A 26,585-nucleotide genomic window follows, 5' to 3' on the forward strand; every position below is an offset into this window, starting at 1 on the left:
CTGTTTTTACAGTTAAAGTCGTCAGAGCTTCTAAGCAGTGTCTCCAGCATCTCTGCAGGTTATAAAGTGAAAAGTTATTCCACCATGGGGAAGAGAGATCCCCTTTCCTCCAAACGCTACCATCATGTCAAGGCCTGGAAGGACGTGAGAAACAGGGCATTAAACCTGTGGCATCTGTAACTGTAGGAAGGTTATTTTAGGTAAGTTTTAGAGGTTTTTATTGCTCCCTCTGAACCCTGTACAGTGGGAAACATGGTAACTAAGGCACCTGGTTTTATGAGCAGCAGTGATAGAAAAAATAGTCACAATAAAAAAATTTTAAAAACTCTCTAAACATCCCTAAAATAGCTTTTCTTGAAACATATTGGGGATGATTTCAACATCTGTGAGTAATGTGCCCATGCCCGCACCCCATAAAATCTTTATGTCATCACGTATTCTATTTATTAATCTCTGTCGCTCTCACACGCATGCTTCTGGTCAAAGTCTTCCTTGTTATAAACTTTTATTCAAATGTGTCTGATAGAAAAAAGCTAAAAGTTCGATCAGCAAATATAAATTATGTTCCTGTAATACTATATATAGTTGTGTAGATGGGACTTTGTGGTCCCATCCACAGCCCATGAAAGCACCAGATGACGGTGTTCCCAAGGCAGGTCCTCATGGCCACTCAGGGCCAGTGAGTTCTTGCCCATATCTCTTGGGTTCTAAAATAGTCTCTCTATGGAAAATGGAATCATTCCAACAGGTGAAGGACATAGAACAAATACCAGAGGTGAACCTATAGAGAAAGAGCAACCATGAAGAGAGCATGGAGATGCTGAACACAACCTCTCCAAAACCCAAGCAGAAGCGAGATGAGATGTTCCCAAGGTCTCTTCTTCAAGTCTCCATCGGCTGCCTCCAGCTCCTGGCTCCTCTGACAAAGGCAATACAGGTATTTGCAGAACAAAGGTTCTCCGACCCAGACTAATTCCCTGAGTGCTCGAAGGGAGTCTTCCTCCCTGTCACACTCAGCACGGCCAAGGCCACCTCGGTGCAATGCAGATAACTGACAAATCCCAATGCAGGGAGGGGGCAGAAGGGAGCAAATTTCCCAAGAGTTTCCTCATTTAATGTGGCTATTGCAATTGCTCCGGTTACTCTGTTGGGTTGATCGCTAGCCTAACTTGCCATTTTAGCTTTGATCAGAGGCGCTGATATGGCAGTTAAAAGTCACGGGCTGCTCTTGGCGAGTTTCTCTGCATCTCTCCTACAACAGCAACAGGAAATTGTCCTGCCAGTTACAATTAGAGGCATTAGCACAGTGGCAAAAGGTCACAAATTCATCAGCTGAATGAACTGAAAGACAGAGCCACTATTGCAAGCTAAACTGAAGCTTAAACACACCTCGGTAACCTGACTGGTTAATCACCCATCGGGGTTTCTATTCTGGTTACCTGGAGGGGAGAAACAGCTAAGGCTGCACGTGCATCTACACACACAAGTTTTGCACCACCTGCCCCTCCACAGGCAGAAACCACACAAATACAATTGCACGAACACCAAACCCTGCTCCGAGGTGCCCCCCCCAGGCACAAACAAGCCTCCTTCTCCCTTCCCAGACGCCCCTTGGCTTTTGCTGGGCAGAGCTGGAGACGTCAAGACCAAGAGGGCTCCACCTGCACAGGAAGGGCAACCTGCCCCCTGGGGCTGCACACCTTTGCTTTGCTTTTGCTGCAGGATGAGGCGCAGCCACCTCGGGCGGTGCTGGACCAGGGCAGCAGGCACAGGGACTGCACTTCGTGCCCAGCTCCCTGCGGCATCGATGCTTCCAGCCTCCGGCACGGCAAAACCCTGCGCATCCCTCCCAAGACCTGATAAATAAGGTTTGTCACGGCTACTGGAGGGACTCGTTGCTAAAGAGGAGGTTAGGAGAGGGCTCCCTACTACCGTTATCTGAGGCAAAACTCATTTTCCCCCGGTGATATTTCATAAGCAACAGAAAATGAGTATGTGTATGGGAGTGTGTGGATATATTCTCCGAACAACAGAAAGGCCTTACAAGGGGAACACATTCACTAAAGGCACCAGGTGACTGCAAAAGTAAATCTCTTAAATATATGCTCTAAACTATTAGCCGGCTGTGAAATATTTGTATTCAGTGTTAAAACATCTATGTCACACAAAGCCAAGAGACTGACAGGAGAAAGGCCAGGATTTATGATAGCTGGGGTCTATCTGTCATGGAGATAGGAAAGCCAAGAGAGAGTCCTTTTATTAAAATCACTCTCCTGCTGCAGATATTGATCTAAGCAGCTAAGGTTGAATAGCAAAGCGCATCCCTGTCTCTCAAAGTTCTCGCTGGTGGCAAAGGACTGGGGGAAACACACTCACACCCCCAGCAAATGGAACCCCAAAAGGAGGAGCAGGGAAAAAGAAGCACTGATAGAAACAGCATCCTGCGATGCCATGGCACAGCTGCCTTCCAGGAACCAAGAAGTCCCACTTCACTTTCTGAGTTTCCAGTAAGCCCATTTGGCGTCCCAAATCACTAGTGTAGTTTACCATTACTCCCAGACTAAGCTCACCATTAAAATAAGGGGAAACACAGTGCTGACTGCATTAATTACATTCCCATTCTGAGCAGAGAGAGGGAAAAAAAAAAAAGTAATTTCATAAGGATGCTTTCTGAAATCTACTTCAACATTTTCTATTTTTCCTCTACGTAATAATAGCTTGGATCCAGATTTCTGCCCCAGTTTGGGCTGCCCTTCCCTGGCAGATCTCCCTCGGTTCATGGAGGAGCCGGATCTTTGCTGCATTTCTCTTTGCAAAGGCCTCACATACTGCACCTAAAGATGAAATGAAGCAAAGTACTTGTAGTTCTATATACTACAGACTATCTATATTCCTGCATGCACAGGTTACACAGAAACACCATTTTATAGTGCTTCTCCCCTCAAAAGCTTCTTTGGTGGTATTGAAAAATCCCCTGCATGAGCCAGAAATTACAGGATATTAAAATGCTGGCAGCAGATTCTCCAAAGGCACTGTCAGAAAGATGTGAATTTGGCCCAGAGGCTTTCTCCAGAGCAATGGGCTTTCACCAGATTCTCCGTTCTGTTGTTTCAAAGCTCTTGGAGGAAATGAACTCCAAACTGATGGGCGCAAACAGCCACAGGAAACTACAAAAGCAGCTTACAATAAAACCCCCGTAAAGTTATTAAGAACACGGATGTGTTTTGAATGCACAGAAAATCCTGTGTCTTACCAGCACTCATCCATATCCCACTGTGACTGTAATCCCAGAAAGAGAATATGCCACGTGCAGCCCTGCTAGGGGACTCTGATAAGACCAAACAGGACACGAAGGCACGCAAAGCAAAATCCTGAGTCCTGCCCCAGCCCCAGCACTGGAAGCAGTTCTCATTTTGCTCCCCCATTATCGTTGAATTTCTCATTGGACAGCTACCTTAACTACACATGCTGATTTTTGGGACCGCTGGCAATATAGATAGTTAAGTTCCTTGTTAAATCTTTGCAGTGTTGAGATCCATGGGAAGAAGTCAGGTTTCACTTAGGTCTCCCCACTGAGCTCCTCCAGCAAGTCATGTCCCCATCCTGCAAATGTGCTTGCACAAACATAATTTCAAGTATGTGTGCAGTCTCACTAAGTCAGGAAGTTTTCCCACTGCAAAATTCAAGCACAAGCTGCTAAGTTTCGGGACAGAGACTTGCAAGGCCACCCAGCCTTTTAGCTGCTTCAGAAAAAGCCTAATGAGAGCTCCATGGCTTTACAGATTCTCCCGCTATTAGTTCAGGGATATCTGCGCCTTATTTCTCTGAACCCAATCTTTAACCTGCACTTTGCATTGCTCTCACAGGCTACCAATTTTACACTAACCAGACTCCCAAAGCAATATGTGCTCTCTGGCTCTCATAGGAGCAACCACACAGGCCTACTTCTGTGGTTCAGACATCATTAAGTTATCAATTTATATCTACCTCTCAAGGCACAGCACATGAAAATAACGAATTCTTTCCCTTCTAATGACAGCAGGTTTTTTCCCCATCAAGATACCCAGAACAAAAGTTCCTGTGCTCTCTCGGATTTTTTTTTCCTTAATTCAACATTTTATTTTTGAAATGACAACAGCCTCGAGCAACCCATTAATTTGTTACAGAGTAAAAGAGCTTTGCATTCGTAGGGTGATTGCTGACCTCCTCCCCTGCTCCCTTGCTTATCGAAACAGTCCTCCTCAAGCACACCCTGGTATCAGAACAAAGCATAATTTTTCACACTTGAATGCATTATTTTACGTTTTGAATACGCATCTGACATATTTTACAAATTCATGGCATATGCTGTCAGAAAGGACAAAATAACCATCCCTTGGTACCATTTTTCTCTTACTACAATGATCAAAGGCTGCAGCTTGTCATTCACACAAGAACAGCTCCTCTTGGGGAGAGGAGGAGGAGCCTGCAGCCTCACCCAGGACTTCTTGGGTGTTTGTTTCTCTGCCTGTTGCTGATTAGCAATTTAGAGTTCGATTTCCTAAGCACAAGGAAAATTCCCAATTGCTCTGGAGGAGGCAGCTCTAGGAGATCTTGTCAAAATATTGGTGTGTAAAGAAAGTGAAACCTTATTATGGCTCCATCCTACAATGCATCAAATACAGTTATCTTGCTCACAGACAATTATTAACTTATAGGCAAAGAATAAAAACTCTCAAGCAAAAAACAAAGTTGGATGAGGTCGTACTTGCTGCGTGGTTCCTGTGTGTTAATATATTAAGGTAATAAAAGATAATGAACAGTAGCTGACAGCATTTTCAAATTCTTCAATTCAAGAGAAGTAAATTAGATCAGATTTGAGATTGCCCGAGAAGGCAAAAAGCTGGATCTAATTCTTTTCTCAATGACGGGACAATCATACAACTAAGAAAAGGTCAGAGGGACGTTGCTATCATAGCCCAACCTAGCATATCAGTTAGGAAACTCCAGATCATTGATGTGACATTATTTTAGGATGATGAATGTATGCCAGTGGCTCTACCAGAACAGAAAATGCTCACCTATCCAGACAAACTACTCCAAAGAGTGTGAATTAAATGCGCAGTAATTTATAGCAGGATTTCCCAATTTGTCCTATTACCTCTAAATTGAAACAATTCACTGATAGTGATCTGGAGTAACTCAGGAAATAGACTGAGGATGGCCAGATACGAAAAGTCTGGAAACAACCTTTCCACACCAGGGTTGTTTATCCATAGGGTTTGCCTGCAGTTGTCGGCTATTTCAGGGAAGCTGACATAAGAAATAAGAACCGAATATGTACCAGTAACGATGGAGCAGAGGTTAGAAGCATGAGGAGCTGCCCCCAGCACCTCTGGGCCACCTCTTGCATTAACAAAAATCTGCAGGCCCTGTTTCTGGCTGGAGTAAGACCGCATAAATCCAACAAGGCCTCATGGACCCCAATCTTAGCTACATGCGTCTGAGTCAATCACCGAATCACTGAATATCCCAAATTGGAAAGGACCCACAAGGATCGTGGAGTCCAACTCCTGGGTCCACACAGCACTACCTAAAAACCAGACTGTGTGTCTGAGAGCGTTGTCCAAACCCTTCTTGAACTCCAGCAGGCTCGGGGCTATAACCACTGCCCTGGGGAGCCTGTCCCATTGCCCGACCACCTCTGGGTGCAGAACCTTTCTCTAACACCCAGCCTGACCCTCCCCTGTCCCAGCTCCATGCCGTTCCTTCGGGTCCTGTCGCTGTCCCCAGGGAGCAGAGCTCAGCGCCTGCCCCTCCGCTCCCCTTGTGAGGGAACTGCAGGCCGCCATGAGGCCTCCCTCTGCCTGCTCTGCTCTGGGCTGAGCAAACCAAGGGCCCTCAGTTGCTCCTCATACGTCTTCCTCTCTAGACCCTTCATTATCTTTATAGCCCTTCTTTGGACACTCTCAAACAGTTATATGTCCTTCTGATATTGAGGTGCCAAAATCGCACACAGAACTAACTCAAGGTGAGGCCGCACCAGAGCGGAGCAGAGCAGGACAACCACGTCCTTCGACTGTCGTGCCGCACCATGCCTGATGCACCCCAGCATACGGCTGCCCCTTCTGGCTGCCAGGGCAGAGCCTGTCACACTCCGGTGCCAGGCCGCAGCGCTCCTCCCACCCCAGGCCACACAAATTTGCACCCATGGCTGCCTCAGCTTCCCAGAGAGCCAGAGCAGGGTTCTGCAGGGGTACGACAGACCGCAACCACATACGTGCATGGCACAGCATTCGTGCGTGCTGAGGATGCTGCTTCACTGCAGCTCGATGTCAGCATTTGCCCATCCAAAGGTGCCACAATGGGCAGTGAGAGGAAGCAGCAGAAAACCTGTGTTCTCCTTCTGCTTACTGGCATCTCCTATAAACCTCTGTGGAAATATCACAAGTGCAGTTCAAGTTTGAGTCAATTCAAGTTCAAGTCATATCTTATTATATCCAATATTGCTCACCTACCCATAGCCTGAAGAATAAAATTCTGCAGAAGCTCAGCACACAGGTCACTTCAGCACTCTGGTTTGTCTGACGTTTATAAGTAGAGCCGAGCACATAATTCACACTGCATAATTTATCCATGGGATTTAGCCCTTGGAACACACAAAGCAGATAACAACTGCTTCATGCTTATTTATATTTTTTTTATATATATATAAAATTCAGTCAACTTCTTCTATGCTTATTCTGAACTCTGCAAAAAAAAATTATGAACCTCTGGCTATATTCTTCCAGGGCTTGAGCTCATGGCTAGCTGTGATCAGTTAGATTAATTCACCTATTTTTCAGTCTTATACCTTCATCTATTCTTGTTTCCTCAGTGGAGGAAAATGCATGCAAGCACTAAATCTCAAACATGCTATTCTAACATTTGGATTCCATTATCATAGAGATAACATATAATCCTATAATGATATGTAGTAAATTAACATTTAATCTCATATCAGAGAGTTCAAAGGGATCACAGCCAGCTGGTGCTAAAATAAGCATTTGCTAGAGGCTGCACGAGTGGGAGCCGAAGATGAGAAGCGAGCAAGATCTAAGCTGCTCTGATGCTTTGGCTTGGCAAGACTGGTTGGCAAGGAAAGGATCAAACAAATCCCTGATATGAAGGGAAACATCTCCAAAATCAACTGGCCTGTGCCCTTTTGCTCCGAATGCTGTCCCTGCAGTCCAGCCAAGGTAGACAAAGGCAAGATTTCCCACCACAGAGCTAACAAGCAGGGAAGGTCATTGCCACACAGTGCTGTGCAGGGGCCTTAATTCAGTGCTTGATACGTCCCCTGTTTGTCAAGGTGCAGAGATGTGATGAGGCTGGAAACAAGTCTCCAACCTAGGGTCAAGCTCTCTCCAGCTGCAGAGATCCATAGGGCCAGGAGAAAAATGGGGGTGGCTACTTTACGCACGTGAAGAACTGTAGGAAGGATGTACAGTTTCAACACAGAAGCCAAAAATTGTTTGTCATTTTGTTCTCTTTTCACATGCTTTCATACATAGCACTAACATACCAACCACTGCCCATTCTTCATTAACAACCCGAGTTATTAATAAAGTTTTCTCTACAGAGTCTTCCTCAATAAACATGCATATTGACTGGTGAGGATGATTTGTTTCTCCCGAAGACATGCACAACGAAAGCCCCCAAAGATGCAGCCTCCCAAACTGGACTGGGCGACCTCAAACAGTGAGTGCTGCTGACCAAAAAGCAGATAAAACCCTGACTTATGGAAGTTCCTCTGATTTCCACAAAGCCAGAGATCTCCCGGTTGGGATTAAGAGGGTAAAAACCATCTGTATCATCCTGGATGCTCCGTGTGCCACCTTCATCACCCTAGCTACAACCCATGGCATGGTATATTTATCTGGAAATCTGCAGACCCCAGCATTTAATTTTTGTTATGGGCAGCAGCAGCAAAAAACCGACTGCCATCAGTCAGATTCAGGTCCTTTCTCTGAATCCACAGACACACTTCACTGCTCCATCTCATACTGGAATATACTTTGAAAAAAAAAAAAGTCAGGAAGCCAAGAAAGCCAAGAATCCATCACAGACAGAGACAGTATTTTGAAAAAATACTGCAAACTCTTTCTGCTAGCTTTCAAAGGAGACACATCAACTGTGCTGCCAAATTAGCTAGAAAGTAAAGGCATTTAAAAAGTCAAGAAAAGGGAAAGAGAGAATCCCAGACAGGATAGGCAATACAATTACACAGCGAGCTGAGTTTCACAACTCTGGACACTGACCACAGCTCTGTTTCTGAAGAAAACTTAATAAATAAAAATAACAAAAAAAAATCTTAAGTGTTATGGAGTTGTCTTTGCTCTTGCATATAACACACATTTCTATTACCCTTTCTGGATTAGCCAAATGAAGATCAATGTATCTATAAAACTCAATGACATGTTAATGCAAACCTTAAAAAAGATAAAATGCCTTTTATCTCAGTCTTAGGAAAACCTAATAAAGAATTAACAGTCCATGAAGCCATGGAATTTCACTCAAGGCTTTACTTTACGCCAGGACTTCCTACTCCATTAATTTTTAACGGACAGGTTTCCCTAGGCTTTGGGACACATTGGTGCAAATGTACACTGTCATTAAAATCGGTCCTATACTTTCCTTCAGAGATGGGACAGGAACCCTGCTGCAGTATGTGAAATTAAAATATAGACAACAGCCACAATGAATCAGAACTGTAAATCTGAAGCAACTGTTAAAATAAATAAATATGCCAAAGAGGAGAGACAAATATTGATTTTGATAATGATCTTTTTGACAGTTCATGAATTTGTAAGCCAAAACTTCCACTATTTTTTACACCTGCAGGATGAGCACTTTGGAGCAGAGCTCATTTGTAACATTAGCATTTCAAATTTATATCAGATGCAACTGCCAGGAACCTACTAAGCCAATGCTAGATGTTGAATCTTTAAAGGGGTGAAGTCAAATATTAGTGTAGGATTTGGTTCAAGATTGGTTGTCAGAATTAATGAGCCTTCAGTGACTGCCATGGGCCTTGCAGAGAGGGTAGGATCCATAAACCTGGACACCCCTAAACTCACTGAGAAACCAGTCTCCTCCAAGTTCTCAGCTATATTTATTTCTACCGACAAACACGTGGCAGCAAGACCAGAAATTTAAAATGCCAATACTTAAAACCAAATTAAATCCAATACTTCTGCACATAGTTAAGAGTTGTTTGCTCTCAAAGGGCCTGAATACCTGAAACTCCCACTGACGTTCGAGGAAATGAGACTTCCCACCAAACCAAAATCACTGCCACTTGGCATCTTCAAGCACCAGGCCCAGAAGATGGTTCAGGATGGAGAAAGCAAGAGCAGAGAAGCAGCTCCACAGCTGGCACATCTCCCAGGAGACAGGGAAGGAAAGAAATAGCACCCATCTCCATCCAGAGCTGTGCATTCGCCTCATTCTCATTTTTCCAGGGAACAAGGTTATTTGCAGTCATGTCCAAAGACTGGGCCTTGGTCCTTGTTCATATTTTAAGCTCCGGGTAAGGAGCTGAGTGACTCAGTCGTCCTCATGTTAGAATGCAGAAACAAGGCTTACGTATTGAGCCACGGGTACTTCTGCCTCTACCTACAAATGCTGGGCATGGAATAACAGCCTCGGATGTATCAGCATTGCAAATCCATTGGTTGGCAAAAGAAAAATTATTTTGCCATCTTTAGTCACCGACATCTCGCACACACCAAGTACATTCGGATCACCAAGGTGGGATGCTAAATTAATCAACAGGAAGCACTGCCTCCCAAAGCAGCCTATTCTAGACCTGTTCCTGGCTAATCTTCAGGCAATTTTCTGCTGCTCTTACTCATACAGAAAATGTTTTAAGAATTGTAAACAAGAAAATACTGCTTTGTGTGCTGGGCATTCACACCAACATTGATCGTCACCTGACATGGAAAATTCCATCATCAGACCCCAAAATCTCACAAGAATCCCTTCTGAGAGTCGCTAACTCTAAAATTTTCTATAAAGGTCTGCAGCAAAACTCTAAAAAGCAAAACGAGTATGAAAATAAACACTCTTTGCAAAGCAAAAATCCTAGCACTTTTAAACATGTCCTTTGAACCTCACCATCTCTGCTGAATTTTACATTAAACCTAGAGCCAAATATTTGTAGCCACCAGACTGTAAGTGAACCTCCCTTTTGCTATTGCCCTCCTAGCCTTCAGTTCACGGCTGTGCAAGACAGAAACATGAACGCAGAGGGTGAATTAGCTCAAGAGGGGGGGGAACTTGTCAATCAAAGCTGCTAATGCAAGACCACAATAAAATTCCAGTTTAACCTCAGCAGTGACCACCCATCATAATGCAGCACTTTGACTGCTTGTCAGCAACCTGCTTTGAAGAACAAGGATGATGCAAAAGTCCTTCTGAAACTCAGCAAGGAGAAGTGCACCTGTCTGCTCGGCATCCATCAAGGCTTCCCAAAGTCTGCGACCAAATGAATTCTCAACAGGTTCCAAGTACGTCATGGAGAAGAAAAATCACAGTATAAAGGATTAGTACGTGTACAGGCTCTACAATGCTCCCCTGTGTGCCCCGGACGTCATTTCTTCAAAAAAAAAAAAAAAAAAAAAAACAGAGCAATTCTTCCATAACCACATCAGACTAGGACACAAGGTTGCACATGGAGAGATCCTGTGCTTTCCCTCACCCCAGCCTCCAAGGACAGTGGGCTGTCCAATGTGCTTGGAGAGAGGCTCTACAGAACTGCTGGGAAAATAGCAAATTTAAAACACCCCCATCCCGAAACACAAGGTCCCCATGGCAGGGAGCTGCCCAGAAGAAGGGGTGTCCCTCCTCTCCTTCTTGGTTCACATCCAGGGTCCATTCCAACCCATTAACGGGTTCTCTCTCCTCACGCCATGAGGGCGCCCGTGTTACACTGGGCCTCTAGCATGCACTGCAAGTTGGTTCTGTCTTAACCAACTTACTCATATCTGTACAGACTTGTGTTCACACCATTTTCTCCAAAAAGTCTTATATCTTAGAGGCTTGTCTGAATGTAAGTACATGCAGGATTCACAAGAGATTATCATACTTTAAACAGAACGTGTTTGCATTTTTCTTCAGGAGTATTAGTTTTCAGAAATGCAGCATATTTATTCATGTAGTTAATTGGCTAGATTGTAATAAAAACAAAAATATCCATTACTTCTTCTAAGTGTAGGAGTAAAAAGGAAAAATACAATTTTAACTGATCAACAGCCTAATCTTACTCTTTCCTGAACCTTTAATCACATTTCCAGCATATATAACTTGCAAAAAAGACACAAACAAGTTAATTTTCCAAAAGCCAGCAGTGTTACAAAATCTGTAAAGCAAACTAGCCAATCTTCACCTTTTGAATATGACGATATCCCCCAACCGCAGAAAATCACCCCGCAGGGAGCAGGGGCTGCTGGCAATCCTGCTGTCGGGGCGAGCATCGGGTGCTCCGGGAGTCAGAGAACTGAAGGTGCCCGGCCGCAGACCTCCCGCGTAATCCCCAGCTTCAGGGCTATGCCTTTGCTATCTCTGACAGTGAAGCCTGCACCAGCTTCCAATGTTGCCGTTTTATCAATGAGAACCAGAAACGCGTGAAGCCCAGCTTTCAATGCACTTTATGTTTTTAGCATAAACTAAAAATCAATCGCGTCTCGTTAGCAAAATTCCACCACAACAAAACAATTAGTGAGACTCATTAATTTTTTATGGATGTTACTGATGTGCATGAAGCCTGCTGACCTTTCGGTGACCAGTGTAGCATACACTTCACATCTTTCACCTTCTTTTCTTTGATTTACAGTAGTTACTAAGCATTTTCAAAAAGCAAAGCCTGGCTTTTCGGTGCAGCTCAGAGCTGAATTCTCCTTTCTACCACGTAATTCCCAATCACACCTGCCTTATCCAGCAGGGCTGAAGGACTGAGGAAGCACCAAGACACCTCCAAACTATTTACAACTGCAAAAGACACAAGCAAAGCCTAGCTGCCTGTGAGAGTCTGTAGAAATACGGAGATTCAGTGGCCACCAAGACTTATCTCTAAAGGGACCAAGGAAGAGCAGTCCCTGTCCTGCTCGCCCCCGAACCAATGACACTTCCACCCCACTGGCACACACTCAGCAGGGCACACTCGCTGGTGTCTTCATAACAAATAGCCAAATGCCAGTCAGCCTGCCTCACAGCTGGCCTCCACGTGACCCAAAGCACAGAGTGTGCTGCTAATGCATGCACGCGGCCGTTTGGTCAGTAAAGCAGAAATAAAAGAATTTAGAAATAAAATGAAACTTCTGCCTGGGTAAGGACCTCTGGATCAGGCATTAAATCTGCCTGGTATCTCTCTCCAGTGTCATTGCACACCTATTTTCTCCTTGTAAAGCACAGTATTGATTTTTAAATGTTTCCATTCACACTTAGAAGCTTTCCAGGATTGGACTTTATTCTTCAATATTATCCGCTGAGCAGTGAAACACTGGATCAGATTGCCTGGCAGCACTACAGGGTCTTCTCTGGGAGTCCATAAAGATGGCCTGCACAGGTATCTGCAAGGAATAGCTGAGTTTTCCTCAGGACAGAGGGACAGTCGAGGTGATCCCTCACATTCCCTCCCAGTCCCGTTTCCCTATGAGCAGCCAAGCACTGAAACAACCCCAGGTGTTAATCTGCCCTTGGAGGCCTCAGCAGCGTCCCAGTGGTTGGAAAGATGTGAGGTTACCTCACCTCATGTCATCCCTCAAAAATCTGCTTATCTCAGAGCTCACCTATAAACCATACTCTGAATTTTCAGATCTTATCTGTCACCACAATACATTGTTCAAAAAAAAAGGGCAGCAACTCTCCAGAACCATACACACATCTAGAACAGTATTTCCTGGGCCTAGTAAGGCCTCATCCCGGTATTAGCCTGTTCAACTCAAGACTGCAAATACAGGTATACCCTTATTTAGCCACTCAGTTTTGAGACTTTATTATGACAAAATGACTGACCACCCTTCTTCTGCGCACCCCCCACCCCCACCCCCCCCGGCCCAAATCACAAGGCCCTGCTCTCCTCCTGTCAAGGCATGGGTTGATTCACCACCAACACAAGACAGATACGAGCCTGCACCCTTCAGCCCCTCCGCCACAGGACACGTTCCCTTGTCACAAACAAGCTGCCTCCCCCCACACGCATTTTTTTTTTTTTAAAAGGTCTGTTTTATTTTCTAAATCTTGCCCCTACATTGCAGCAACCTGGGGAGTTTTGCACTGAAATTCCTCTTCTCATTCCTTCTCCAGTCCATGATACAGGAAGAGCACCCTTGCCCTTTCAGCAGATTTCAAAGAAGCTGAGAGTTTTGGCCCCAGTTCTCTCTGACTGCAGCTCCCAGGACCTGGTACAAAAGCAGCTGCAAGGCAGGCTTTGCCCTTGCCACTGGGATTTTAGCAGTGCTCAGCTCACACCTTGGAGAAGGAAATGAACCTGGATAGGCTTTCACAACGCGGGCACATGCAAGGACTCAGTGCCCTCTTAAAAACAGCCCAGAGCCACCACAAACTTCAACAGCTGTTTGCCACCCATCGGTAGGTGCCAAGCCCTTGAGAAATCCAACCCATATTCACTATGGGTATCAGGCATGTTCGGAGGGTTAATTTGTTAAAACACAGCAAAGTGGTGAGTACTAAGAAGCGTTATCCAAGTGACAAGTGCTTATGCATATTTTATGAAGCATCTTCAACCATGGCTCAATGTATCCAAGAATACAGAGATTTGGAGAGGAAATAACATACAGAATAGGAGGACAGATGTTGCTAATTTATGATGCAAAGGCCTTTACTGAAAAGTGCACATTTCACTTAAGATTCTCTACAAACGCTATTTTAATGCTGATTTCCTCCTCTTTAGAATTTCACAAACTCTTTTCTGTAAGAACTTCAGCTTGGCTCAGAAGTTTAGCTTGGATCAAAAGCAGCATCTGTAACCAGCAATTAAACTGAGGCTTCAGTATTGTGCATATATGCATCTTTGAAGCATATCCACCTTTTAATGATGCCACTTGAAAAAACATGGCTAAGATGTGTTTTGGGAATGTGAGAACTCATTTTGCCCTGCTGCCTTCCACTTGTGCCAGGGTTATTGGGACTTTCTGACCCAGGACTAAACTCAGCAAAGTGACAGAGCAGGAGCTAGTGGGACAAATGGTTCTTTATACACAATGAGGTCAGAAAACAGAAATGAGACTCTCTCAAAACATAAAAATAACGTGATATATTATTATACGTAATATATTATTACAGAAGCCCAAGTGCTTCTTCAGTCACTTATGTCCCACATGCAGGTGCCTATGCTCATTTTTTCTAGTATACCAGCCCCTCCACATGGGCACGAGGCTTCACTGCTTCTCTGTACCTCTCTAAAGATGACAGAAACATGCTACAGAGCAGATTATTTTCTGCAAGGTTGCTACACTACCAGGGGGGACTCTGAAATCCTCCTTGTATGTAAATACCAGCTAAAAATAAAAATAAAATAAAAAAAGAGAAGGAACATGTGCTGACTTCTCCTTCTGGCACTCATTTCAGACACTGCTGGATCATGCCAAAGTGCAAATGAATGGCAGACACGATCGTGTGCAGATGCTGAACTGGAAAACCTGACATCAATCCAGGACTTGCATTTGATCACAGGGCAGTTTCTGCTCCTAAATTAAAGCTGTATCAATATTTCACACCAGGTATCATAAAAATAAACAAACAAAACAACCATCTCAAGGTTACATAAAACAACAGTCAAAAAATTAGGAGTTAAGGTTCTCTGTATAACCATATGGAGGATGGGGCTGGTAGCATCAGGGATTGTCACAGCTGCTTGGCTTCACAGATTATGATACAGTCTTCAAATACATACAATTTTTCCACCAGCCTCACTCAGGGTGAGGCAAATCAGTTGCTCAGTTAGGGAGCAGCAAGTCTTTAATTCGCTCGCTCTTCATCCCCAAGTGCTTTGTTTCAGGCACGATGTTCGGGCTGCCCTGAGCACTAAATGGCTCATTTCTTCCTTGGTTTTCCTTTTACCACAACTGCATCCCAGAGCTCAACCAACCGTAATAAATCTTCTCTACCCAGCTCTGGGTGAGGCTTTTGTCCTACTCCACACAGTTGGAACAAGACAAAGGATTAAAACGTCACCCAACACACTAGGCACATGATTTGGGGCACCTCAAACCCAGAGCTTTACTTCCAATGTACAATCTAGACTGCCGAGGCGGGACCCCAGCAAACAAGGAGAAGGAACCAGAAATCCCCTGTGGCAGGATGGGCTGCACTGATTTCCCTAACATCACACGAAATCTGTGCCAAAGACAGGGAGAGTTTCATAATTCAGTGGCAATCTCTCTGGCCATTGATCCTTTCCAGCCCAAACGATTAATGACCTTAATGACCGGCAGAGTTAAAAGCTGCTGAAAGGCAGATTCTGAAAAGGTGGGTGGGGGTAAGCAGTGCTAATTATAAGCAGTGACAATGTCTGAGCTTACCGGAAGCAAAGGGGACTTTTGCTTCTCCATTTGCACCTTCTGGGACCATGCACTGTCTATCACCACATCACGCAGCCACATGGCCACAACCACCCCACAGCGAAGGAGGCTCTGTATGTGCCCTGCACTCCCACCTGCACCAACTCAAACCAGTTGCTGTTGCCCTCATCCCCATGCTGGCACAGGGACCCATAATGACGGACAGCCCCAGGAGGGTCCCGCTACCATCAGGCATAAGGCTGGGCTGCGGGTGCCCCAACGGATCCAGCACAGACCCTCAGCAGCTCGGGCTGAGCTTCACATACTTCACACTCACGTATTCCCATGGCACTTTTGGAGGAGAGCGATTACCCTGCAGAATGTTATCTCACCCATCCCAAAGAGAATTTGTATTTTTTTTTAATCTGATAAGTTGAAATTTGAGTACACTTGTCTACAAGAACACTGAATTGCAAAGACACGTAACAAATACCAATTGTTTATAGACTATGTTATTTATTCCCAGTGTATCTTCCTGCCTTTTACTGGCCGCGTCTTATCAGCAATAACCAAGTAGCTTTCAAGTTGACATCCTGTTTGGTTTACGGCAGGAAAATGCATCCAAGTACCTTTCAAGCCTGCTCTTGCTGCACAGAATTCAAATAGCTCAATGAACATCGTTCTTGATAAGTTTAGTTTTGATAATGCTCACAGTCTTGTGTGTTTTTTTTTTTGTGTTTTTTTTTTTGTTTTGTTTTGTTTAAATCGGTATCATCTTAGAATGGGCTTCTTCAGGCCAATAAAACTTTTCAAAATCAACAGTGACCACTGTGCAAGAACCAAGTCTCTCAGTCCAAATATCGCCAAAAAAAATAGTGTTTAAAAAGAATAATCATAATCAAGGCCTAGATAGTTTCAAGTTTATAGGCCATATTTGGTCAGCATTAAAAGTAGATGGGCTTCAGAGATACAGAAAGAAACTCTATGATAATAAATCAGATAACAAAGAGGGACAAAAGAAAAGAAAACAGTTACAGGCTGACTCAAGGAGCAGTTTACGTGGACACCCAGACTGCTGGGACTTGCAAGGGACACACAACTACAAGAGGAAAAAGCCTGAAAAAAGAGACCACATGCGTGCAGTTAACAGAGAAAGTGCCTGAATGCTTAGAGCTGAACCCCAGACCCACTGCATCAGTTGAACCGTGGAGATGTTGCCACTTGCACGTACAGAGGAATGGCAGCGGTGGAGCAAAGCCGAGCAGCTCCGTGGGGCGCACAGCCACCTCCCAACCCTGCTCCCCTCCTGCACCTCCTCCTCCTCCTCCTCCCTTCCTGCCATCCTTCCATCTCCTCACCGCAGTGCTACACATTGCTCTTCCCACCGTTTCTTTCCCTTTTGAAAGGGCTGATTCATAAGCAATAATCAGGCTTTTGTGTTTTAACGTTCTGATTGTACTCAGGCCCTCGCTCTCCCCCAAGCCCCCTCCAGATTCATTGCAGTGACACCTTCCCTTCACATTTCCTCTCCAAGAGCTTTCATTTCTCTCCCTAATTGAATTGTTGTCATGGAAATCATTCCTCCTCTCTGCCTAACTGGAAGATTTAAAACACCAGCCCTCTGCTCCATCGCTTCTGCCACCACCAGCCATCCACCAGGCCATGGCTCCTCCCTCTGTGCGGCCCTGAGCCCAGACCAAGCCCTCTGAAATCCTCAGTGCGGGCTGACCCTGCTGGAGTGCCCGGGCACCACAACACATCTCCATCGTGCGGCATCATGGTGATCACTGGGTTCAATATGCCGCTTCGCCGTCCTTCTCAGACATGCGGCATCCTCACAGCTCAGGAACCATTAGCTATCAAACACAGAGCATACCCACAGCCACCCCCGTCTGTGTAAATATAGATGTAAATCTGACCCATTTGGGTATAAAAAAAAAATGTCTGTGTGTACATAATAGACAGTAATTTTACAGTCAAGAAATTTTATTTGTTTCTCCAGGGTAGAAAATTAATTGTTGAAAATTGCCCTTAATGAACTTCCAAGTCAAAGTCTGCTGTCTCAAAAGAGAAAGGAAGAAATAAGGCTGCTCAAAACACAACCGGTTAACACACTGCACAAGTGCCCGTGCCCAGGTGCAGGCCAAAGGACCCCATGAGACAAGGCCGGAGCTGTTTCCAGAAGGTTCTGGGGCAGTGTGAGGGAAGGGCCATGTGCTTCAGGGCAGCCAGGGCTGAGGTAAAACGTGCGAGGAATGGCCCTGCCAGCACCACACCGAGAGGAGGAGGAGGAGGACGGGGATGAGGTACTATGGATGCCAGGGCAGAGGTGCACATGCAGCCCTCAGAGAGACCGAGGTGGAGCAGGGGACATGCCCTGAAGGAGCTACGGTGTGTAGAGGTTATCCTTACTGTCAGCAAGAAATTCAAAGCAAAGCCTGTGCCCAGCCTTGGAGGGTGTTAAGGCTCGAACCACCACCAGCGATCCCTTGCAGAGAACGACTGCAGTCATCAACCACAAGATCAGACGTCGTTACTGCAAACCTGGACCAGGGCTAGATGCCAAGGATGTCATAATCTCATCAACACGTCACACAATGCACTCAAAGACAAGCTGCACGTGAATGCTGAGCTCTGCCCGCTCCCCTGCACCTCCAACCCAACCCCAAATGAAAGCAACAGCAGACTCCACAATTAAAACAGCAAGTCATATAACCACTTTTGTAGTGCTTACAGCACCAAGCCCAGGCCACCTTTTTCAAGTTTATTTGACAGATACAAAGGCAAAACTAAGGGTCAGTGTGAGGCCAAGGACAGCTTCCAGCACTTCATAACAGGCAGGGCCAGCACAGCGACCCAGTATTAAAGTATCCCAAATCCCCGATAGGAAGGCACAAGCAGGCGTTCAGCCATGACTAATACCCCAAATATTCTCAAGATGGAAAACAAGAAATCTGCTCCATGATCATTCACTGACAGAATCCCATAAAGCCACTAATTAGAATGGTGTTTACAGTCTATATTTCATTTCATTTCATGTTTTTAGCCTGATTAGTTATTCTATCACCTGCAGAGAGCTAGTTAGCTGAATGCAAAGATGTCATTGGACTTAATCAAGTAAAGTAGCATTTCATAGATGGAATTCAACAAGCTCTGTCCTGCTCAGCACTGTTACCCTGTTAATAACTTTTTAAAAAATTAAAGTTGAAAGCTAAGCAGAGTCAAGCTAGGTCAGTGCTCAGCAGAGACACCTCTGAGGAAATGGGTGAGCTGCAGAAAAATTGTGTATTACCGATCATTTCTTCTATATAAACACCACAGCTGGACACCACAGCTTCTGGAGCAAATATAAAGCAAGGTTCCGTGCTCCTGCAGTCCCAGATTGCACAGTGCATCTCCTAGGAGGAGCAACACTCCTCCCAGCATCTTCTCACACCGAGCAATCCAGCCTACCTGCATTGCTTTGAGATTTCAAGTACGACTTGAAGGCTTTCCCTCCCCTCCAGCCCAGAGATCAGCAGTCACAATCTCTCACACTGCACCCTGCCAAGCCCCCCCAGGGTTGCCAGAACATCAGCATCACTTCACGTCTTCCCTGCACACAGCCCTGCAGAGTGCCTGCTTTTATCATTACACGACGTGCTGATTTTTGTCCTGCTGATAGCCTACTGTAACCCCAGCTCCTTCTCCTGAAGTGCTGCCTAGCCTGCTATTTGCCATCTGCAGCAATTCTTGCCCTAAGCTACCACTTGGCCCTTTTATCCTTTTTTCCAGATCACCATTTCAATCTGCCCAGATTATTTTAAGAAAGTGCTCTGGTACTTTTTTCCTGAAGAATCTGCAGTCCCTCCTGACTTTACATCACCTGTCAGTTTAACAAACGTATTCTCCACTCCATTATCCAGATTGATAATGAAAATATTGAATAGAGATGGACAGGAGCCAGCCCTGCAGAGCCTCACAGATTTTCTGGGAATCCAAGATAAATGGGCTGGTCCATAAAGCCCTGACTCCTCTTTCTCCTCTGTTTTAAACAGCAGTACTACTTATACCATTAGCTTTCTTACAGGTGACCTCCACATCACACACACACCCACGGCACTTGCCCACAGCACTGTGATGCTGAGGCCAGGTGCTTGGAGCACCTGAAGCCCTGCAGACCCTGTGAAAATACCCCAAAATTGCAGTGGATGGGGAGGTCTCCCCCCTGTTACAGGTATATGTGGGGTCTCTTACTCCCAGTGCCCTGGCTAAGAAAGCCTGGCACACCAGCACCTCCAGCCTTTTTCTGCTCAGCACCCACCACTAGCACACAAGTTGGTGGAGGATGCAAATATGCATCTCCTTTAGAACAGAAGTTGCTGGGTTTTTTCCACATTTAGCTTCCTAATCACAGCTAGCCAAGCTTGAAAATGCCGCCCTGCATTATGCAATAATCCACTGAGAGCAGGGAGATTTTACATAAACTGCGTGCTGTAATGAAAAACATTTCCCCCCTCTGCTAGGGGGCACAAAAAAAAAAAAAAAGGCAAACAAAACCTCTGTCCTCTAAGAGATGCTCACTTTTAGCAGCCATTTGTTCCATTTTATTCATTCATCTACTGACAATATTTATAACAAAAGCAGAGCAAAAACAGCTCAATTTACAAAGAGCTGGGCTGGGCTCACCTCTGCAAAAGCCGTATACAGTCTTGCCCCAAATTCCACTTTAAAAAAAAAAATAAGAAATACAAAAATACAGCAAAGGCTGGTCCTCTAGCTGAGGATTCGGGGTTTCTTTTTTGAAGGGAAAAAGCTATTATTTAGTTATTAGAGTGGAGAAATATCACTCTCCACAAGAAACAGAGCACTGAAATGTTCTAAAATTGATAAACTGGTCTACTCGGTGCATTTGAAAGTTACAATCAATTTTTCAGAGAACCTGTATGTAAAGTTGCAGCCTGATGCAAACTAAAACAGTAATAAACACTTCAAAAACACGTTTATAATAGAAATACTAACAAATCCTTAACTATAATGATAATGGCTTGCCAGGCAGCTCTATAATGTTAAATTAATCCTTAACATGTCTTAATTTTTTTTCCACTGGGTCATTTAATAATGTGATAACTCATTTCTTTCCTCTGCCTTCATCTCTCACATTGCCATGGAGACAATTGTGAATCAGATATAAATAAAAATACTCTAACACTGTGGCACCACATGTTCTTTTGATCCGTTGCCAACACGATTTTAAAATTACAGGAATTCACAGGAGCTCAATAATTAACAATTCATTTGCTATGAAATCACTTCTTTTTAGCCAGTTTCCTGGTGATTTGCTAACTCAGGACTGCTCACAAACATGAGCAAAAAATTAAAAGTTCTGTATATCCTTTCAAATACCTGCCTTGCACTTCAATCAGCAGCTAAGAGGCAAACAATTAGTGCAGGCCAGAGCTCAAAAGCCGGTACTGCATTTTCGTTTGTAGGTTCATCAGTCTTGGTATGATTTCTAATGGGAATAAGTTTTAAGACAATTTTTAATTGTTTGAGCTTGAAATTTACTTTTAAAGAAAAATAAAAGCATGCAAGCATGCAGTGAACAAGTTTATTGCTGGCCTCTACTAGGAGAAGTGTCAAAACCAGCACAAGGATCCCAGCTTCTATACTCGTTTGTTAAGTGCATATAGCAGTAGAAAGATTAGGATTTATTATGCATTAATGATCTTGACACCCCTTAACTACTACCCTCTGACAGAGGCCATAATACCTGATATTATCCATGTTCTCAGAAATCCTGACGCAAAGCTCCCCTCCACAACAACACCGACGTGATTCTGCACAGGGACAGGTCAGAGGCTTTTTGGACCAGAGGGTGCTAAATTCAGTCCTTGCCAAGGGGCACACTGTCTCACACAACTCCAGCACCCGCACACCTTGTCACTGTCATCGTACATAACCTCTAACAACTTGTAGCTCTGTGCGCACAGCATGAGGACAGTCCTAGCACTGTACGGGTTACAATTAAGGGCTTCAGCTTATTAAAGAACTTCACCACCTGCTTAAGCCTTTGAAGTCCCAGAAGAGCTCACTATCTCAGGTTTTACAAAGGCTCTTATGCAACTCCAAAATTTTATTTGCAGTTACGTAAAACCCTCAGTTAAGCAATATCATCACCCCATTTACACAGTATTGTTCAGCCTCACCAGACATTTCCAGCGCAGCATCCCAAGAGGAGACGTGTTTCTCTGCACAGCATTTTCCGTCTTCTGCTGCCTTGGAAGCGGAAAGGCCACCGTGGGCTGACCAAGTTATTAATCATTGCCACATCTCTTCCATTAAAACACATAGCCTACTACTCTACAAACACCTCTTTGTGTCACAGGGAAATCTCACAAATACACGGTCTTGTAAAAATGCCCCCAGCTCTAATAACTATTTTGTCCATAAAGATTCGAAGTGAATTAAGAGTTTAACTGACTCTCAAGAGCAACATAAGCACCTAAGGAGTTTAAGTAATAGCGAGTAGTCAATGGCTCAGAGCTTGCCTTCCCAATATAACTCCTGCTGTAACAGCTAATTTTAATTACTGATACAGCAGGTACAGCTTGATACCAGCCCCATCTTTTTGGCGGCTTACAATGATCTGCTTCTAGAGTTGACTAGAGGAATGTTAGGGGGAAAAGGGAAAAGGTCATACTTCCCCACACGGGAGCTACACAGGGCTGGTCCATTGGGACATAACACATGTCAACCAGCCCCACCAGCTGTCTGCAGACAGGCAGCTTCCACAGCAACTGCTCCAGTTCAGCTCTGCCCTCTCCTTCTCTGCAGTAACTCAGAGGTGGACAAATCCCCCAGCCAATGCTTTCAGAAAGAGTGCATCAACGCACTTGAGGTATTTGCCCTTTCTCTGTCAGCACGTACAAGGTAACAGCACGCAAACCCAGCTTCAAATCCAAACACTAAACAAATACAATAGATACTAATTGGATAAAACTTAACAGGGTCCCTAAGGCTGGTGACCAGCAAGGAAAGATAAATACAGAGCGCCGATTTTGTTTAAGGTGAATTCAGTCTTTAGTGCTCCCTGCCACTAGGTGAGAGACCTGGTACCTTATCAAGCAAAGCAAGCTGCTATATTAGTGGGAGACACAAATAACCTGTAAAAAAGCAGAAAAAACACAGTGTTCAGTTCTGCCTGGCAGAGAATACCAGCCCCAACCCCACGGGGCAGGTGAGCAGGGACACAGACACACTGCATGCAGGCACACCACTTCCAAATTCCTGGGAAATGCCAAATAGCCATCAGAGGTGCAGGAGGATGAAGCTTGGCTTAGGGACAGAGGGGGCACTTTCTCACTTTTTGCATAATTTGACCTCAATTGTGTGCTCACGCTAAGCAGCGATGAGTGGATTTGGGGAAGATAAGTTACTACAGGGTCTTTAGCCTCCTGCACAGCCCCACCACAGAAAGCTGCAGGACTCCATATCCCTCAATGGGCAGCCTTCTGCTCACTGCCAATGTCCAATTTCTCCCATTGATCTGGCTCAGTAGTCCAAAAATAAAGTTAAAATGTAAACATCGACATCCATATCGCAAAGAGTGTCAAGGCAGGAGAGCTTTTTTGGTTGAGCGAGAGGGCTTAATCTACAAAATAAGTTTGACAGTTTGTTGGACTCGCTGAAAAACTCTCCAATACCTGCAGCTTGGCTAAGACATTTGAAGATAAAGATGAGCTTCTAATCGATACACAGCCTATCCTTGGAAGGAAAGCAAGGCATAACAGTGCTACGCTATGTATCCGCTATCCCAGTCAGACAAATCAGTGATTCACGGTATTTCTGAACACCAGGCTATACCCTTCCTCCTCCTCGCTGGTATACAGGGCTCTGAACCAGCCTGAAAATATTTCTCTGATGGAATCAATCAGCCTGGAGGCCTGACCTCGGTTGCAGTGGTTGCTACAAAATTTCAGAGGTTAACCCCAGCTTCAACAGTTGGGTCTTCGAAAAATGGACCATCCCTTGAGGAAGCCCTCACGCTAACAGGCAATTGCCAGCATCACTTGTTCTGAAGCCCCAGCTCCAGTCTCACCAGCTCCGTCAAGCTTGTAACCAGCACAGAGAGGAGAAGGCACAGCTTAAAATGCAGTGAGAGCTTTGGGGAGCCCCAAGGAGGAAGAACTCTCAATCCTCAGAAATAGGGGTGCTGGAATAAATGTTGACCTACTCAATAGGTAAGAGATGTGTACAGAAGTCTTCCGTAACCCAAAAACCCTCTTCTCCCATTATTCCTTCTTCCTACGGCTTGCTTTGAGAATGGTTGCATAGAATCAGGTGCTAACTGGGGACCACCGTGCATGGATGCAACCACAGGAAAGGAAGGGATGGAATTTGGGGTATTCCCTCCCAGAAGCCACCATCCCACCACGGGGAAACCCACGGGACACCAGGGAGGCTTCAGGGACAGAGCTAGCTCAGATCTTCAGGCAAACACAGCGCAGGGTTTGCCCGGCAGCAAAGTTTCAACAGTGGTGCTGCCTTCACACGCTCCACAAAGAACTCTGTGGGTGGGTTGGTGGCGTCCCACAGCCACGCTGCCCACCCCAGTTACTGCCAGCACTGCCTGTGTGGTGTCCGTCCAGCACGGGGAGGCGAGCAGTCCCGCAGGCGCCCAGCTAGCAGCACAGCCCTCGGCCGGGCAGCAGGAGAGGAGAGGACAGCCGGAGCTGTCAGCTGGAGGAGTCGCTCCTCCGTCTGGCTCGGAGGCAGCCAGGCAGGAGTTACGATGGCAGTCTAATTCTGCAAACATTATCTCTGCTTTACGACCAGAGAATTGAGACACGCACAGACAAAGCATCCTCTGAAATTGAAAGCCTGGCCACCACGCAAAGCTGAATGCAGATCTCCTGATCCCAGTCTAATAACTTAAAACACAAGCCTATCTACTACTCTCCTCTGTCCAAATACCTCGGTAATCATTAAAGATTCAAAAGGGAGCAGGAAAGCCTACGCACCAATTAAACCGTGTAAAGTATCATTTCTGTGATGGATGCTCCGCTACATCCTGCACACTCCTTTGGCGGGGTTTTGCCTTTCATCAGCTGCTGTAGCGTGGAGTTAATGACACATGAGCTTCCACCCTTGGTAGAATTTTGTTGCCTGCGTTTGCCCACAACAGCTCCCCGTATTTATTAGCGGTTTGATAACAAAGCGAAGCACTTGTGAAACTGGCCCCAAGCTCCGCTCAGTGAACTGTGAATTAACTGTAAATATAATTAGAGCTGTACCTCACACTCGGGACTGGGAGGAACAGGAGGTCTGCCCCAGAGCTGTTACTACAGCAGTACGCAAGTCCAGGGCTGATAAAAATAGCAGCCTGAGCTAAAAGAGCAGAATTAATTACATCAACTGTTAAAACAAGCTACGCAGAGTTAACAGAGTGGTTGTACCTCTACTTCAGAATCAAGAGGAAATTCCTCCATCCTTCCTGCCCTGCTGGAGGAACCAGGGATGGTTCAAGTAGCCACTGTCCCGTCCAGCTGCATTTCTTACTTCCAGGAGGTCTGATTCCACAAAGCACTGCTCAGTCACGGGGAAAAATCAAGCCAAAATCTTCTAAAACACATACCCAAACTGAGTTTGAAAAATACCCATCTGCACCTTTTTCACAAGACCCAGCCTTCTAGTAGGATGAAGAACATGGCCATCGTGAGCACCCAAAGTCCATTACCCATCAGACAGCTCAGCCCCGGGGGGGGGACCACTGCTCTCACAAGACGAGCAATAAGGGATGAGCAGGGCTGTAACGTAAGGGCAAGGAAACGTGTAAGCTGTGAGAGCTGAAAAATTATATTATTTTCAGAAAACAGTTTATTGTTCACCCCACTGGACTTGGGTGGGAGGCCACAGCAGGTAGAGGGAGGGTGATAATGGCTCAGCACGGACTAGAGGGAGCACAAGCAGCTTGAATTGCACGCGGTAAAGAAGGGGATGCCTCAGGAATACAGTGGCAATGGGCACGAGTCACAGTTTGGAAGACTTCGGTTGGGTGTCAGGAGTCGGGAACAGGGGAGGAATCTCATGTGGGCGACTGTCCTGCTGCAAGCCGAGGACCTCCTGAAGACCCTTCCAACCAACACTTCTGTGCTGCCATGAGATACCACCCGTGTAAGATTAAACGAGCTGCACTTGGCAGGGGGAGGACACAGGAGAGCACAGGCCACAAAGAAGAGGGAAAGGAGGAGGCTGAAGCTCTGAGGACGACATGCCTTTCAGGCACAAGGAGGACCGGCACAGGGAGCCTGCCCGAACAAGCCACAGCCTCCATCCAGCCTCCCCATCCTGCAGGGGAGGCACTTCCCACCCCTTGGGCTCAGGGAGCGTTGCAGCAGCAGCGGGGCATACCTTGGGCTAATGTGAACAAACTCAGGTCCCTGTACCCATCTGTACGTTTCTGACATAAATCCGTGACCGCAGAGGCAGGCAGCACGCCATAAATCGAACAGAAAGCCTCATAACATAATGTCTCCTTGTGTTGCCTTCTCCCATAAACAAGCAAGATTTATGCGTTCCTGGGGCTATTAACAAGAGCCATTTGTCTTTATTTCTGCATGTAACTAATGGAGACACCAGCAACATTGATGAGCCTCGTGGGATTAATTACTAAAGCCGTTTTCAAGGGGGTATCTATGGACTTGCTTTCCTTCATACTAAAGGAAACATCAAGCATTTTTCAAAGCATAGGATGAAATTTCATTTAAGAGACCAATGGCCCATGTGAGCGCAATCATTACCAGGCTCAGACGTGGCCTAGCGAAAAATTACAAGTGTCCAAAAGGTTGACGACTTTCTCAAGTTTTCTTTAATTACTTCATTTTACAGCTATTAAAGCAGCACAGTGAATCAAATCAAACAAGACCAAAAAAAAAAAGAAAAAAGTCAGCAGGTCCATATGGGTCCACGCCACCCTGCTGATAGCCAGAGCCATGCTGGTTCCCTTGGACACCAATTTCAAAGCAACCTGGAGACACCTGCAAAACTTCCTCCATCTTAAAC

The 26,585-nt window shown here is 45.4% G+C and overlaps 1 protein-coding gene across 8 annotated transcripts in view; it reads right to left on the minus strand.

Annotated features, from left to right (window-relative positions):
- The window catches only part of LOC121079623 (transmembrane protein 132B-like), a 252,359-nt gene that overhangs the window by 183,657 nt on the left and 42,117 nt on the right, over window positions 1-26,585 (minus strand). Inside the window, exon 1 of one of the 8 annotated variants that reach the window (XM_040577157.1) lies at window positions 17,955-18,511. The exons of the other annotated variants lie outside the window; for them this stretch is intronic. The gene's annotated coding sequence lies outside the window, so the exon portion shown is untranslated. Of the gene's footprint in view, window positions 1-17,954; window positions 18,512-26,585 lie in introns of those variants that run through there. 8 annotated transcript variants of the gene reach the window in all.

This window comes from Cygnus olor, chromosome 17 (genome assembly GCF_009769625.2).
Source record: "Cygnus olor isolate bCygOlo1 chromosome 17, bCygOlo1.pri.v2, whole genome shotgun sequence".
NCBI lineage: Eukaryota > Metazoa > Chordata > Aves > Anseriformes > Anatidae > Cygnus > Cygnus olor.